Source organism: Lineus longissimus, chromosome 13 (assembly GCF_910592395.1).
Source record: "Lineus longissimus chromosome 13, tnLinLong1.2, whole genome shotgun sequence".
NCBI classification, from domain to species: domain Eukaryota; kingdom Metazoa; phylum Nemertea; class Pilidiophora; order Heteronemertea; family Lineidae; genus Lineus; species Lineus longissimus.
The window spans coordinates 11579068-11595216 of record NC_088320.1 but is presented as its reverse complement, the minus strand read 5'-3'; the positions used below and the strand labels follow the sequence as shown (position 1 = coordinate 11595216).

The window sequence follows — 16149 nt, the reverse complement described above, 5'->3', positions numbered from 1 at the left end:
CTGAATTTGTTTTTTTTTGTCTCTTTGAGTGCTTGTGATCTTTACTTTATTTCTTCTTGCTGGTCTTTCTTAATTGATTTGCCCTTGTTTTTGCCTTATCAGATTGTTTTCTCCTTTTTTGGGTTGGTCTGTCCCTTGTGATACTTTTATCAACTGGTGGCGGATCTTTCTTAAACTGGAGGTTAATTGTTTTATGCTGAACAGGTGGATTTGGTGGTGTATCATTTACCAGTAACAAGAAATGATGGTGTCTTAGTAAAAGAGTGACTGTTCTCAATGGATCATCAGTGGTGAACTCTTCAAGGTAGTATCGAATTGTGTTGTCACCGGAGAGTCCTTGTAACCAGACTCTTATGTCACACTTTAGAATGTTGGTTGCAGTATTAACTTCACAGACAGTAGCATATTCGCTACCAGCAATCATCACTTCTCGATAGCATTCAGGGGTAAGTTGGGGCAGCTCATGGCAAATTGATATAGCTTGTTCGAAATGATCCCAGTTTTGTTCAATGTGGCAACAAATGAGTTGGCGATACAGTCCATGATGGGAAGTGTATCCATGGATTGCAAGGCTGAGACAATGAAAAAGGCAGTTCCCATCCCCAGGGACATTTTGCACATTGAAGACTTCCGTACCAGGGAGAGTTTATCAGAAGGTATTGATAATCGATTGTCCTTTGTTTGAGTCTTTGTTGCTGTCTGTTCCATATGACTTTGTCTTTTTCTTTGAGCATACTGCTGGTCCCAGTGATCCAAGTTGGAACATGTTTCATGTTCAGGCGTCTGAATTTGACAATTTGGCGATAATACAGGTGTTGGATGACAAGAATAGGAATGATCCATCATGTTAGGAGTATTTTTGTTCATTATCTTGTTGTTGAATGAAATCTCAATCTGTTTGAATGAAAATAATGGAGTTAAAAACACTGTTAGTGTTAGGCTCTTACTAGGCTTATATAGTTTTGTTTTCATCTATTCAAAAGTTCATTCCAATCCAACCATAACTGCTACAGTATACAGAGAATGATGATTTTGTGCAGCATTTGACCCCTAAATATATAAAATGCATTATAAAGTGGGCCTGACCTCGGCCTACAGCTCATCCTGATTTAAATGGCATGAAACCCCTGGCATGCTGGGCCCTGTGCCCCTGGCGTAAATTTAAATTATGTAAGTAGCCCCCCCCCCCGTATGGCCCTAAGAAAATTTCTAGTCAAGGCACATTGGAAATATTTCTTTTTCCAGAGCAGTTGTGGTTGGAATACTAGTAGATTGGAATGAATTATTTCTTCGATGATATGAAAGTTGAAAACCCTCTGAGTACCAAAATGCAGAGGCAAGACACATCATGCATGTCATGACACCCTGGAGCTTTTTCTCATTTCTGAAACAGTTGCATGGTTGGAATGAATTTCCAAATCAGTCCGTCAAATCTCTATCCAAATGGAACTTTAAGACCACTCTATATTTGTGCAGTAGTGTTAAAACTGACTTTTTTGAAGTAAGGTACGTAAATCGAGAAGAAGAGGACGTTTTCTTTGTCTGCAATGAAATGTCACAACTGTCTCCGCCGACGTTGTCCTGTATGTCCTAGCAGACGATTTTTAAATACATGATGTCCCACACCCGCACTTCAGTGGCGCCGGTGTGAATAAATCTACTTGTGTGAATGGTCAATGGCTCATGACGTCATGAAATAATTGCGTCACGAGGAAGGAAACAATGGGAATCCGACGTAGTAACTGTGGGTGCGGTGCGTCGTGAATGCAGGATCGGCCAACGCGAGGCCCGTATGGAATGCGACAAACTGTACCGGAATCAGAATTGTCATGGGTCTGCACACATTTTTTTCAGATTCGATGGACATGGTGGATACATGAATTTTGTTTAGACTATACATACAGTGTATACGTAACCATTACACTCACTACGTTGTGTGAGTTACAAATCCTGGCTTCTCTAATCCGGGCCCTCTCACCGTGAGTGCATACCTATCCTTACAACTGGAAATATGTCAAGTGAGTAGGAGTAACAGGTTGAAGTTGAAGTCGAGTGTCAATGGAATTTTGCAGATATTGCAGTGACGAAGCAGAATTTCCAAGCATTCACGAGAGCTTTGTGCTAAACAACCCGACGCACATCCAGAATAAGCCTTGCTAGGCCTGGCTACAAATACTAAACCTTGCCCGAACCAACAACCATTTCAGTCGTTGGACTCCAAGCGGAGTGCGCTAGCATCTTTTCAAAAGGTAAGTGTATTCTGCCAAAAATTCCCTCATTGACATCAGCAGATGGTAACAACGTAGGAGGGTGGTTCTCCCTGACCAAGGTGTCATCATCAAGCTACTTTTCCATACTGGCCCTTTTATATTCCTCATTCGACATGTTATTTTGTACGTCAAAAAGAAGTGGTTTTGTTCTTTTTTCATCTTATCCATGCTCTACGCTTTAGACCACGCTCTACGATGCATGAAAAGCCAATCACCAGGGCAAGGGTTGAAGGCATGACTGCTTTGGAGAATGGTTGAGGTATGATGGCTGGTTTGACAAAACCTTAGCGAGCAGTTAGAAACACGAGCCATCATTTGGGACTATAGAGCTGCATGTTCGCGCATTCGAAGTTCTTCAGCTTTGCGGAATTCTTCATGTGACTTTATATTGGTTGATCAGGCGTAAACACACCACTGACTGCTAAGGATCCCCTGTTTATTGTGGCGATGAAAGCAAACTGGTTTAGTATACGTGTGAATTTCTACGTATTGAGATTTCGCATTTGTTTTAGGGCAGTACAGTGTGGCGTAAATTGAAAAAGCATTGCATGCGTTGTCGTATTCTGTCCGTTCAGTTTGTTAAAGGGGGCGCAAAATGACGAAGCCCAGGGTCATTTGCAATCACGATTGCAGCAACGCACGCAATTCATACGGCTTTGTTATTTTACGCCCCACTGCTCGCCCAAACACCCAGACAAACGAGTTTGTTCTGCGATTCAAGCAAATTCGCGTTTGGCGACAAAATACCTTAACTCCTACAACCTTATATATAAGTTTACCACTGAAGGCGATTGCGAGAACGCACATGCCCGCCTTTGCTCTGTTATGCTTCACTGTACCCAAACCGAACCAGCAAAAGCTTATGCTTTGCAACATTGGAAGTGGCTGAATGCGATTCCGACATCGCAAGTGGCAATGCATCATATACAGTGCAGAAATAGTTATTGTATTGGAATTTTTTGCAACATCGCGTAAGTTGGCAATCTTTCAGTTAAAGCCTACCTTATCCCTTGACATAGACAGGTACATGAAGATAAGAACTCTAGCCCAACTGACAACAGTGTCAACATTCGTACTATTTTATGTGTGTTCTCATTGAGGGTGTGTTTTTCAGTCGAGGAGGGGGGGGGTGAGCTCTCATTTTTACGTGCCTGTCGTGTATACTGTTCCATTGCGTCGAGACTGGTGCATTACCTCGACAGTTAGAGCAGCGAGATACCTTGTTGTAGTTATCCTAAAAAAAACAGAGTCAGCCGTATCCTCCTCCCCTCGCACACGTTCGGTCGTTAGTAATCTCAGTTTCCTCTTTTTGCTACATTCCAGGAAGTTACGTCTCTCTAGCAATATTTCTCACTGAAAAGATGAAGACCATTTGTGTCCTGTTCGTTCTGGTGGTGATCTTCTCCTTGGTCCTTGGTAGGTTTACATAACACGCCCCGCAAACGAGCAGATTACGCGCTGTTTCTGATTATAATCGCTGCTATGTGCGACAAAGAGATCTCACGCCTGCCTTTAAAACGGGTACTGAATCGCTGGGTTTGAGATAATGTTCATGACATTAATTTTATGAACGAGTAACCTTTGCGATCTCAGAGCCCAATATCCTACTTGCCTTATACTTGGGAAATCAGGAGTTTCTCGAATAATGCCCCGTAGCCTGCTCAGGGAGAATTCTTCCTCTAATGTCATTATAGGCTCGTCGAAAGGTGGACCGACATTGCGCGCCGACTTTATTTACCGGGAGGCGAGAGCCTTTTTTCGACGGGGTATAGGTTTTATTAATTACTTGGCATGCGATTGTAACAACGCATGCGACAGTGCATTTTTTATTTCACACGGCTTTTTCAGCGGACACTGTACTCAAGCAATGCAAACATCGCGTGCTTAGTGAAATTCATGGGACAAGTCTTAATGCATTTGGTGACGCGATTCAGTTCCATGGATTTCACAAATCATTCGATTTTGTACATTGCCTCGGTGCAGTGTGGCGTAAGTTGACAAAGCAGTGTATACCCGGTGGCAATCTCATTCACTTTACCTCAAACTTACTACCCTTACCAAACACCTGAATTAATATGCCCCGTCTATCCGTTACTTGCAGGAGATAACGTCGAGGAAGGATTCAATGAAGAAACGGATCTGGAAAAACGGTAGGTGACACAGCCTTTGGGTTCCTCTCTCTCGCTTGTTCTATTGGTGGCGTCACAGTAAAATTGGCTTTTGTTCACACACAAAGAGGCTTCAAACAGCATCCTCCCGTAATCAGTCCGCCAAGGATCCTCCTACCTTGAACCAGAATTAGCCATTTGCCCCCCCCCCCCCGCTGCCGATCAAACTACGCTGGTCATGACAGTTACAGCTTGATCAACGGATCCATCATATGTAAACCTATTTATGGACCTCTCCTTCTCTCCTCCACGCTAATAGAGAGAAATTTCGCTCTACCGTAACGCCGAGAAATCCACCGAGAAAGAACCCATTCCTGCGTTTGACGTCCCAAGTTTTCGTGAAAGATTTCCCGATCTCGTGCCGGTCTACGTGAACCAAGTGCTTTATCATATACCCTTATGCACTTGTATCTGGGCGCTAGTTTGGGATCGGGAACTCGGGAAATGCCGGACTGATCGGTTTTTGGAACGGGATTGCGAAGCCTCACAACGCCCTTTTATCCCGCTTTCTTTCAGGTCGGACTGCTTTCCTGTCGGTCACTTTTGTACCAAGAACTGGACTTGCTGTAACACTTCAGGTGGCATTCCCCACTGCGGCTGGGACTTTAAATGTTACTAATAATCAGACAACATACCAGTACCAAGGATGAAATAACTTGGATAGAACATTACAGCATCCTTCTGTACCACATTCGTGCTTTTCTGTAATTGCTTCGACCAAGAATCAATAAAGATTATTCTTTTTTCCTTCTTGCTATACCAAATAAAGAATTAGTTGCAACCAGTAAGACTTGTTCCCATCTTTATCTAAGGACAAGAGATCATTGTCCTATGATTCAGTGGTTTTTTTCGCGCCTATATGTTCCACATATACTGTAGTTTCATGAAAATAACACCACTTCGGGATATTCAAGGCCCGGCCTCTTCTCTCGAGTCTATTCACCAGAGGTAACCAATGAGTGACTTCGCTGGCCCTTGTGATGGCTCAGCCGAGCTGTCACGGTTACGCTAAATCACTTATTACCGCAGCCCTATTGATTCGAAGTGTTGTGGGCCTACTGGTCGATGAGTGCGCATGTGGAATGACGTAAATGGTAAGGCCACTCGCCGACCCTTTATACAGGTTGTCTCATAAAACTGAAGCACCTTTTAGATTGATCCAAACCCCCTAAAACAAAAAAAGTCCTTATTGAAACTCTGAAGAAAAATCTACGAATGCTTGCATCAGTAAAGCAAAGTGAGATTCAGGCAATGATAGTAGTCACGAAATTCCGAAGAAAAACGAGGAGCTCATCCTCTGTTTTTCTACAACCCTCTTTTTTTTATGTAGACTCCCCAGGCCTACGTGGGAGAATCACACGAAAAACAGAATCGAAGTTTCTAGGATTTGTGGTTTTCTTGAGTAATTCTAGGGCATCTTAGGCCTATAAATGAAGCCCCACTGAGGGTACCCACATTAGAGACAATCTGTGCGACAATGGATGCTGTAGAGCTGCAGAGAAAACGACGCCGGCGCTACACCGTGACAGAAAAACTTGCCTACCTGAGAGACCAGAAGGAGGCACTTGTGAACGGTACGGTGCGCAGTATGAGAGAGTTCGCCGCCCACTATAACATCCCCTGGGAGACGTTTAGAAGGTGGAATCTCGAGGACCTCGAGCAGAAGCAAGAACAGGGGCATGGCCAGAAGAAGGTGATGGAGCCCGTTATCCGTTATGGCCACAGGTTGAGGACCAGCTTTACCAATGGCTGCAGCAGATGAGAGAGCGTCGCTTCGCAGTCTCCGTTCTCGACATTTAAGATAAGGCGTTGGTAGTGTGGCAAAGCTGCAGTGGAATGAGTCAGCCCAAGGTGTCAGAGAAGGGATTCAGCATTGTCGCCCTCAGCTAGGGGATTTCAACGCTTCCATAGGCTGGGTGGAGTGCTTGATGAAGAGACGCCACGTGTCCCTACGGAAGAATACAACGACCGTCCCCACTGATGCTGCTGCAAGGATCCAGACCTTCCGAGATGCGGTTGCTGGGAGCATCGATCATCTTGATATAAAGATGCGGTTCTTCTTTAATATGGACCAAACATTTGTCCTGTTTGATATGAGAACCATGTACACGGCCAACACCACGGGGAGAAGGCCATAGACGTCCGATTATCCAGGTCCAATACCAAGCTGGGATACACCGTCACCCTCTGCATCGCAGCCTCTGGAGCAAAGTTGCCGGCGCACATCACCTTCCCCAGAACAGGTTTCGTCCGGGTGTTTGCAGCCCTCCAAGACAAACCACCAGCAGATGTAAAGATTACCCCATCGGAAACTGGTTGGATGAGGGAGGAAACGGCGCACCACTGGTTAGATGAAGTCCTATCACCCTACGTCACCGACAACGAGACCGACCAGTTCCTGTTAATCGTCAATCATTATCAGGTCTACCGGACAGAGAACTTCCGGACGGGAGTCCGCGACATGAGAGGCAGCCTGGATTACGTACCTGCTGGTTGCACATCCCTCGTACAACCGTTAGACGTTGCTGGACAATCTAATAATGTGTATCTTTAGGTTTGAAAAAAAATTGAATCGGGATTTGCATCGTTCTTTTTTATTCCTTCACTGATCACTTCGGACAAGACTGTACATTCAGAGGGATGTTCGGTTTTGTCTCCAGATATGTGACGGACAACTTCTCATTCTTACCAATTTCGCACTGCAAAGTATCTTTGAAAGCACGAAGCTGGTAAGGGATGATAAGACCCGAAGAAATGCTCCATTACCTCCCTGAGCAGTGCCTCACTTTGAAAGGGCAGGTCAGTCCCTAAAACCAGCAGAAGCCAATATGTCGGTTGGACTTTTTTCATGGACACCCTGTACACTATCAGCCATTAGCACTGGGACACCCTTTACACTACCAATGACGATTAGTTGAAAATGTTCTGGGACACTCAGTACAATGGCCGAAGGCCCGATCCCATTATCCCATTCATAGGAGACCTACGAATCGGTTTCAACAACCCAAACAATAAGGATCGGACTCGAAACTGAAGTATATTGGATATGAGGCCTGGACAACCCTCTCTGGAATCCCAGCCAATGATCGGCCTTCTCAACAGCTCTGTTCGCCACCCTATGAGTTAGGGGCGGCGACACCGGCTGTTAATGAAGTGGTGTTATTTTCATGAAACTACAGTATATCGAGAGGCCGAGTATCATACTGTAATATACTATACTATTTTGTCTGCTTTGGAGAATGGTGGAATATTGAATACTACTGTACCAGGATGAGATACTATGCGCTCTTGGTTTCTTTTACAAGTAAATGTCCACATCCTTTTGGGCATCCTGAACCTCAAGCCAACACTCGGCACCAACGATCGAGGGGATGAGGATACGACTGACTCTGGTTTTTCGAGGACCTTTTGGGCCGCTGGGCGAAAACTACTGGCGCAATTTCTTCAAAGTTTGACCTCAGACCAAAAGTACTTTTACCTTTAAGCAACCAGTAATTGGTCTCTATAGAACCACATTTTGCTTAATCATTCACTCTACATCCGTGCAGTGGCCAATCAGCGCCACCCGTGGGGTCTAACGGTATTAGGCTAGCTCGTTTGCATACCTTTAACGCGTTCAATTTCTAGCGCCGCGCTTCGGTAAGCACCGGATCTCGGGCCTTGAAGCGCATGCCCAGTATGAATCGAGCCCGAACGCTTTGGCACCAGGCCCGAGTAACATTATGGTAATGTAGCGTAAAAAGAAATGACCAGACACACTACCGGGTGTGCGTTGCGTTAACTACAAAAACTACTTACTAATCTTATTGACCAATTTTTTTCACATCTAAATATCAATTTATTTCAACAGCTATTATATTTTTGCCAGAAAAGTGCAGTCTGATGCAATAAACACATTTCTTTTATTTTGCAAAGCCGGTGTAATGTTTTTGAGTGTTTCTATTTTTGAGTGTTTCCCCTCATTGTTTGGGAACGCTAAAATATAGATTGACAAGTTTTTCTGTGTTTCCCCCTATTGAAAGGTCATGGTCTCTCTAGCTGCCTATTGTTTGGAAACACTGACACATGGGAAACAACCACATATGTTACACCGGCATTTACAGGCTCGTTTGGCATACTTTCTCGAAGGTCACGTGCGGCGGTCATTTTATGTCGAAGTAACCCGCTCGCAGGGTCGCTCACTTCGGCCTGGCGCAAGTACCAAAACGAACGAGTGATAAACCCTTCATCCTTATTCTGGCCTTTCTATTTCATAGGATTTGAATGGGAATACGAATAAAAATCTTCAAACGCTTGTTAGTTTTGTTCAAAATCATTATCTACCTTATAAAAAAGTGTTATTGTCAACTTGATTGTTTTAAAATTGTTCACTTAGCCAAACAGTTGTGATCCATGGTTTTTATATGAATAACAAACATCTAGTTGACATTTAAATTTAGACAGATATTTGGATAATCAGAGTATTTTTTTTTGTTGTACTACAACGTTTAGTCCAACTATAGACTAATTAGGGGAAGATTTTCTCCTCTAGACTCCCTTGGAACTCCATCGCATCATCCTAATTTGGTCTCCTTATGGTGTGGAACGAGGTCGGTCCACTGCGTCCGGTGTGTAAACGCAGCAGGTTCACATAAAAACTCCGTTTAGGCTACTCTTTCCTTTAAATCTTGCCTGATTATAACTTTTATCAAACGTCAATAAAAGATCGCAAGGTTTTCATCGGGAAACAAAAAGGCGTGAAGTACAAGGCTTCAAATAGATAGCGCTGACATCAGAATTACTTGAAGGCGATATGCCGTTACATGACTTAAAGGCGATATGCCGAAACAATCTGATTATAGGGCCCTCCAGTATATACCCGAGGTCACGGACTGAAATTAACGACGGTGAGGGCTAAGCAGATGTGTATTAGTGGATTTCTATTTAACTGGACCACAAGTAATACGAACGGTGTTCCCCTTTAAGGAAGCAGAAAGAGGACGAGTTTACGGATAACAAAAACTGAAACATGGACAAGTCACTAGTCAGTTATGAACTCTCCATTTGTACACAGGTCACGTCGCACCAACAACTTGTAAACCAAATCACCCGCGCATGTTGACAGTGATTTATAATAGCAGCGGCTAAAAACTCAAAAGGGTTACACACGACTATAATTATGAATATTTTGCAGGTTGTCCGTGACGAATTACTGACATAACAGCAGATTTTCGATCAAGTTTCTTTCAATTAGCGGTTGTCTTTCTTTCACATTTTCTTGAGTGAGCCTTTGCGTTTACACTCCGAGGGCAGTGGACCAGCCTCAATCCTCACCATCAGAATACCAAATTAGGATTACGCAATGGATTGCCAAGTTATTCTAAGAGAAAATCTTCCCCTAATAAGTCTACAGTTGGCCTAAACGTTGTAATACAACAAAAGAAATACTCTGATTATCTACCGGTAAATATCTGTCTAAATTTGAATGTCAACTAGAGGTATGTTATTCATATAAAAACCATGGATCACAACTGTTTGGCCAAGTTTGGACAATTTTAAAATAATCAAGTTGACAAAAACATTTCTCTATACTGTAGATAATGATTTTGAACAAAACTAATATCAAAAGTCAAGGACTTAGTGCGCCCCCCTTTAGGTCGGGAGCACCCCTAAACCCCCCTACGATAGCGTAACGTTTTTACCGAGTACAGTGGAGGGGAACCCCCCCCCCAACCCCCCCCCATGTTGGGTACATCCATAGTTCCATCCGACACATTTTTGTTTTCGTAATACATTGTCCTTAGTGAGTGTAAGCCGCTATTATATATAATTCGGGGACACCCGCCGCACCCCCCCATTTTTGCCTTGCGGCCAGTCAGATTGTTCACCATTCCTTTCCTCAAGTTTTTAAAAGTACACTAGTAAAGTTACCCGTGGTATGGCTTAAGCCACAACCACATTAGCAATTTTTCTTCAGCAAGATATGATGACACCAGGTGTCGGGTGGAGCTACTTGGAGAACTAAACTTGCTGTGTCGTCCAGACTAAACATGAATTCTCCACAACACTTCCTAAAGATTCAGTGGGAAAGAGAGTCCAGATCAAAATTACTCGTTTACTGGCCTCTCTTTAGCAAGGAGGGTGCTAAAGGTTGGGTTACAGCAGATTTCACAATTCGAGTGCCTGTTTTATACACCACACCTAAAATGCAAACGCCATAAAAATGTCCAACTTGTACAAAAATACGCCCCAAATTAATTTACAATATAGACCTAGGTCAAGTTTTTACATTACAACCCACCCAGAATGTAGAAATGCTTGTTTTCTATGGCAAGCCGTTTGCTTCAAAAAGTCGAGATGATTTTTTTCAAGTCGAGATTTTTTTTTAAAGTCAAGAAAAAATATTTCAAGTCAAGAAATTTCTTCAAAAAGTTGAAATTAGTATTTTCAAGTTTACACATTTTTTTTCAATTCTACAAGTTTTTTTTTAAGTCGACTTTTTAAATATATATACATTTTTGTTTTAAGTAAAAAGATTTTTTTTCATAAATTTTTTTATATACAACTTATCAGTTGATTATTTTTCTAATTATTTTAATTTTTTTTTCAAGTCGTTAAAAATTTATTGTAAATGACAAATTTCCTATTCAACAAAAAAAACACATTCGAGACAGAAAAAATAAGTCGAACATTATGACGTCATCACTTTTCGTGTACACTATGTAGACTCGTCCCCAGCCGTTCTCTTGCTGACTTCGCATTCTAATGCCAACATATATACATAGCAGGGGACCAGTCTATACAGTATGCAAGATGGCGGGAGGCGATGTTGTTGACATTGCCGAGTGTCTGCGTCAGTGTCCCGCTATGGTCCGGCGATCTGAAAGGGCCAGACAATCATTAGATCAAAACAAACTAGAGAACTGTTCCAGGCTACTAGATGACATTCTAGGAATTCTGAGTGCCCTGTATATACGTGCATGCGATCACTTCGGTGCCGGTTCTGTTTTGGCAGAAGATTTTGCGGAGGTCTTGGTGCATATGCACAGCACTAACGATCAGGTATTGCACGCGATAAAGGGTTTGCAGAATAACACGACACACGGGCCTGATCGCGGCTGGCCAGGTGTTGGATTGGAACGTTTGTCCAGTAGAGGTAGACTAAGGCTGGTGATCCCTCGCCAGATAATTGAATATTTGCAAGAGAAACATTTTTCATGGGAGGCAATATCCCACATTCTCATGGTATCTCGATCAACCCTCTTACGAAGGCGACATGAGTTTGGCATGCCAACTGTGGCTGGTTCCAAATATCACGACATTGATGATGAAAATTTTGACAGGACAGTTGTGGATGTCCTCACAGCTACTCCATATCCTGGGGAGACGTTGGTAGGCGGCGCGCGCAATGTACACAAAACTGATGACGTCATAATGTTCGACTTTATTTTTGAAGCGCTCGACTGATTATTTTCTCGAGTATGAAATTTTTACTCGAGTATGAAATTTTTACTTTCGACACTATTTCGGTATTTATTATGTATCATTATTATATTTTACAAACACTATTTTTATTTTTATAATAATTTTTTTCTCGCAGTGAAATTTTTATTAATTGATTCAACTTCAATAAGTTAAATGAGAAGAAAAATAAATATCTCGACTTGAAAAAAAAAATTAATTTCAAATTTTTTTTCTTGACTTGAAAAAAATATCTTGACTAGAAAAAAATCATTTCGACCAGAAAAAAAATCATTTTGACTTTTTGAAGCAAACGGTTTGCCATAGTTTTCCCCTCAATGCTGTTGAAAACACTGGTTAGAAAGTGGTGCTGCACCATCCACATCACAAATAGTGACCACCTGGAGTGACAACATGTTGCTTGAAAATAGAACAGGCAGCTCAGACAACAACACTGGTGGAAATTATCAAATTACTTGAATAAGAAAAGTTGTTGAGTTGACCACACTATTCACAGGTGTGTTCTGAGGTCTGGATGGAATTAAAATTTCATTAAAAATTGCTAATCTGGTTGTGGCTTTATATGTCCACTCCTACAAATATGGGCGGTTATTTCCGCATTAAATGATGGCCTAAAACGCGTCTTTATAACTGGCGACTCGTGTGTGTGTGTAGAGCAACCCGTGCGTACAGAGCAAAAAGCGCGTTTCTAACTCGCGACCCCTGCAAAGAACATAACGCGAATGTATAACTACTGTCGCATAAACGTGCCGTCGGATAACTAGTGTCGGATAACTAGTGTCGGATAAGTGCTGTCGGATAACTGCTGTCGCATATAAGGTTCCTCAGCCTCCCGCATCGCGGCGCTCTTGTGTCTTGATGATTATTGTTTTTGCTCTAAGCGACATACGATTTACCAATTGGTAACTGTAATGTAGTAGGCAATATTATCAACCCGATTATCAAGAGGGACCTGGTCCTGGATAGGCCTGCCCAACAAATTCACAACGTCTTGCAGCATGCGTGATGCCCGCTGGAGCACATGTGGATCTTGATTAGTGGCCATTTTTTCTTCTGTCTCAAACTCGGGATTACGTCGCTTAGAGCAAAAGTAATAATAACTAGCGCCGCGATGCGGGAGGCTGAGGAACCTTATATGCGACAGCAGTTATCCGACAGCACTTATCCGACACTAGTTATCCGACACTAGTTATCCGACGGCACGTTTATGCGACAGTAGTTATACATTCGCGTTATGTTCATTGTAGGGGTCGCGAGTTAGATGCGCGCGTTTTGCTCTGTACGCACGGGTTGCTCTACACACACACACGAGTCGCCAGTTATAAAGACGCGTTTTAGGACATCATTTAATGAGGAAATAACCGCCCATACGGCAGGAGGCGCAGTCCATACTTACGTAAGGGAAGGGGGCAGGGGGTGTACCCCAATGCGTGTAGGCTATAGCATGCATTCAGGGGGGGCCAAAAATCAGCTTTGCTTTTCATGCGTAATTTTAAATGGATGGACCCTTACTTAGGCTAAATGGATGGCCCCTCCTGACTGCTGATGTCCACTGCAGGGAGTACAACAAATGACTGCATGGCAGGCAGTTCAGTTATGTACGCAGCATGCACACACAGGGATGCGTTTGAACAGTTCAAGAATAGGAAAACCGGGAAAAATCATCACTAAAGTGCCTTCGGTACTCTCACTCCCAGAGATTAATTTTTTTTCTCTTTTCCGGTGTTTTAACTGCTGAAACGCGTCGTGCCGGCCGGCGCAGTGTACAGTGTGTCAGCATGCACAGGCCGGCACAATGTGCAGTGTCAGCAGGCACAGGCCGGCGCAGTGTGCTGTGTAAGCATGCAGCCAGAGGCCGGCACAGTCATTGACAGTGTGCAGTGCGAGTGACGAACAACAGGCCAGCGCTTCTGTCTATTTAATTCCTCTAAGTTCTGTGTCAGTCTGCTGAACATGTTTCTGCACGCAGCATTCTGCACGCAGCATGCACAGGCCGGCGCAATGTGCAGTTGTCAGCATGCACAGGCCGGCACAGTGACGTAGGCCTACGAACGACAGGCATGACAGGCCAGCGCTTCTGACATTCTGTCATTCTGTGTCAGTCTGTCTGCCGAGCATGTTTCTGCCCGTGTAATTTAAACAACCAGTACCAGGTCATGGTGCATAATATAGTAATCTCCAATATCTTAACATTTTGTAATCATAACTGTAACAGAAAGGACGGATAATTACCAAAAACAGGTGCAAAACTCGCCGGACAACATTGACACTTTGCAAATTGACTGTTCTTCACTGGTCTGTCACTTTGTTCGCTGATGACGTCATCAACACATTTTGGTTCCCGAAGTCTCCAACAGATGGCAGGGCGAAAGTTGCAAATTGACTGTTCTTCACTGGTCTGTCACTTTCCGTGAGTTTTAGATCAGACAAAATTCCTGAATAAAATCGCTAAAAAGTCCACATTCCCGGCAAATGTTTAGACTGAGAATCGATCATTTTGTGAACGGAAAGGTAGTGAAAGGTTAGGTGAAGTTTCAAAGAGACAGTGCGCACGGTTGCCGTGATTTCCTTGGAAGTCTATAGATTTAGTAGTGTAGATGTAGTTCTTATTTGTTTGTTCCAATCATGGCAAATTGGTTCAATGATGCTCAAGAGAGACAGGATAGTATTACTACTCCCTTCACAGACCGTAGTTTGTCGTTGTCCGCTAGGGTACAGAAATTCGTTCAATCATGGAACTCTCACCAATTTGCTCGCGCAATCGGTGTTTGGATTATGATTATGATTTTGCTTATGAAACGCTGCTAAATACAAATGATTTTTCTAGTTATGTTGGCATTTTATATCGGTGGGGGTTCAAAAATTTTAATTAATTTAATAAAAGAATAATTAGAGCCTACAGCCAACCAACGACAATCAAATATGCGACTCCGAGGAGCTACCTGGTGACAAGTGTGCGAGGTGGTTGGTGACGAGGTTTAGTAACTACCCCGCGAAATCGGCGCAATTTTGAAATCAGAAGTGCTACAAAAAAAATATTTCTTGGTATATGGATTGGATTGACCAAATAAGGAAAATATTTCCCCACGTGCATATCGTGCACGTGCATATCTATGGTGGTGCAAAACCTGTTGCCTAAACTTTTGTCATGATTAAGATCAGTCCTTAAAACTCAAATCTCCTGCACAGGATATGACTTAAAGTCTCCACTACTGTAAAAACACTTATGACATTAACTTTTAACACTAAAATCAAAGAACATTAACTGAACAGCGCTTCAATCCACTATAATGACATGATAAAACACAAAATATCTCATCACTGAGTGTAAACACCACCAAGCTTTCTATTCACCAAATAAAGGGAACAAGGTGATCAATCTTGTCCCAAAGTCCACAGACTATAATGGCTCCTAGTTTCTGCTTGCAAGAGTCAGTTCTTTTAAAGGTGCATGTAGGCTTCACCTGTGAACTTCAGATTAGCATATACCTGCACAATACACACTCTATACTTGTATGACAAACACTATACTGGAAATCATTTTATTTTCTAGACTTCAGAATTATTCCCAATTTCACCAATTTCAGCAACCGTACAGTATTCACGCAAGATTGTCCCAGGAATAAATCATTCCCAAATAAAGACATGCTGACAAAATGAACATAATCTGAAGTCCTTCAAAACAAAACTCAAACCAGCATCTAAAATGTCATCTAAACGTCACCAGAAACACTTTAGAAATCAACCACAATGGGGAGAGGTTACCAGTACTTCACCCATATGCATATTTCACAATTTTTCTCGATGCACGCCCAAAGTTTCGAACATTACCTCTTGTGGTGCGGTTTTATCGTCGCAAAGTTTCATTAAATATTGTCACAAACATTCACCACGTATCCTGACTAGATTTCGTGTATGAATCAGCCTCGAACTGGATACACCCATTGTCCTAGGGACGGATTCCATAACGGCTCTGGTGGTCTGAACATTTGCCACCACAGGACAGGTTGTTGTACTGGAACTCCTTGAAGATTCATGAGAACTGTTTTCTGATGTGAAACTCCATGCCCAGTGACTGAACCTGCCATACTAACTGGTACCGTAGAGACAGACGGTTTTCTTAGTTCATCATGCGTTAGTCTCTGCGGTTTTCTCACATTCCTATTTCTGGTAGCTCTAGGCTGAAATTCTTGAGCCTCCGGGCTTAGGCTCCCCAGACTTGACTCAGTGCTAGATCGATTCTGTTCGAC

General features: G+C 42.9%; 1 long non-coding RNA gene across 1 annotated transcript; it reads left to right on the top strand.

The window, feature by feature from the left end:
- The first annotated feature begins 2142 nt into the window (after positions 1 to 2142).
- Positions 2143 to 5217, top strand: LOC135498203 (uncharacterized). Its single transcript, XR_010449019.1, has 4 exons — positions 2143 to 2249; positions 3594 to 3686; positions 4372 to 4420; positions 4955 to 5217. It is a non-coding gene; the product is annotated as an uncharacterized LOC135498203 (long non-coding RNA).
- The last annotated feature ends 10932 nt before the right edge of the window (positions 5218 to 16149 follow it).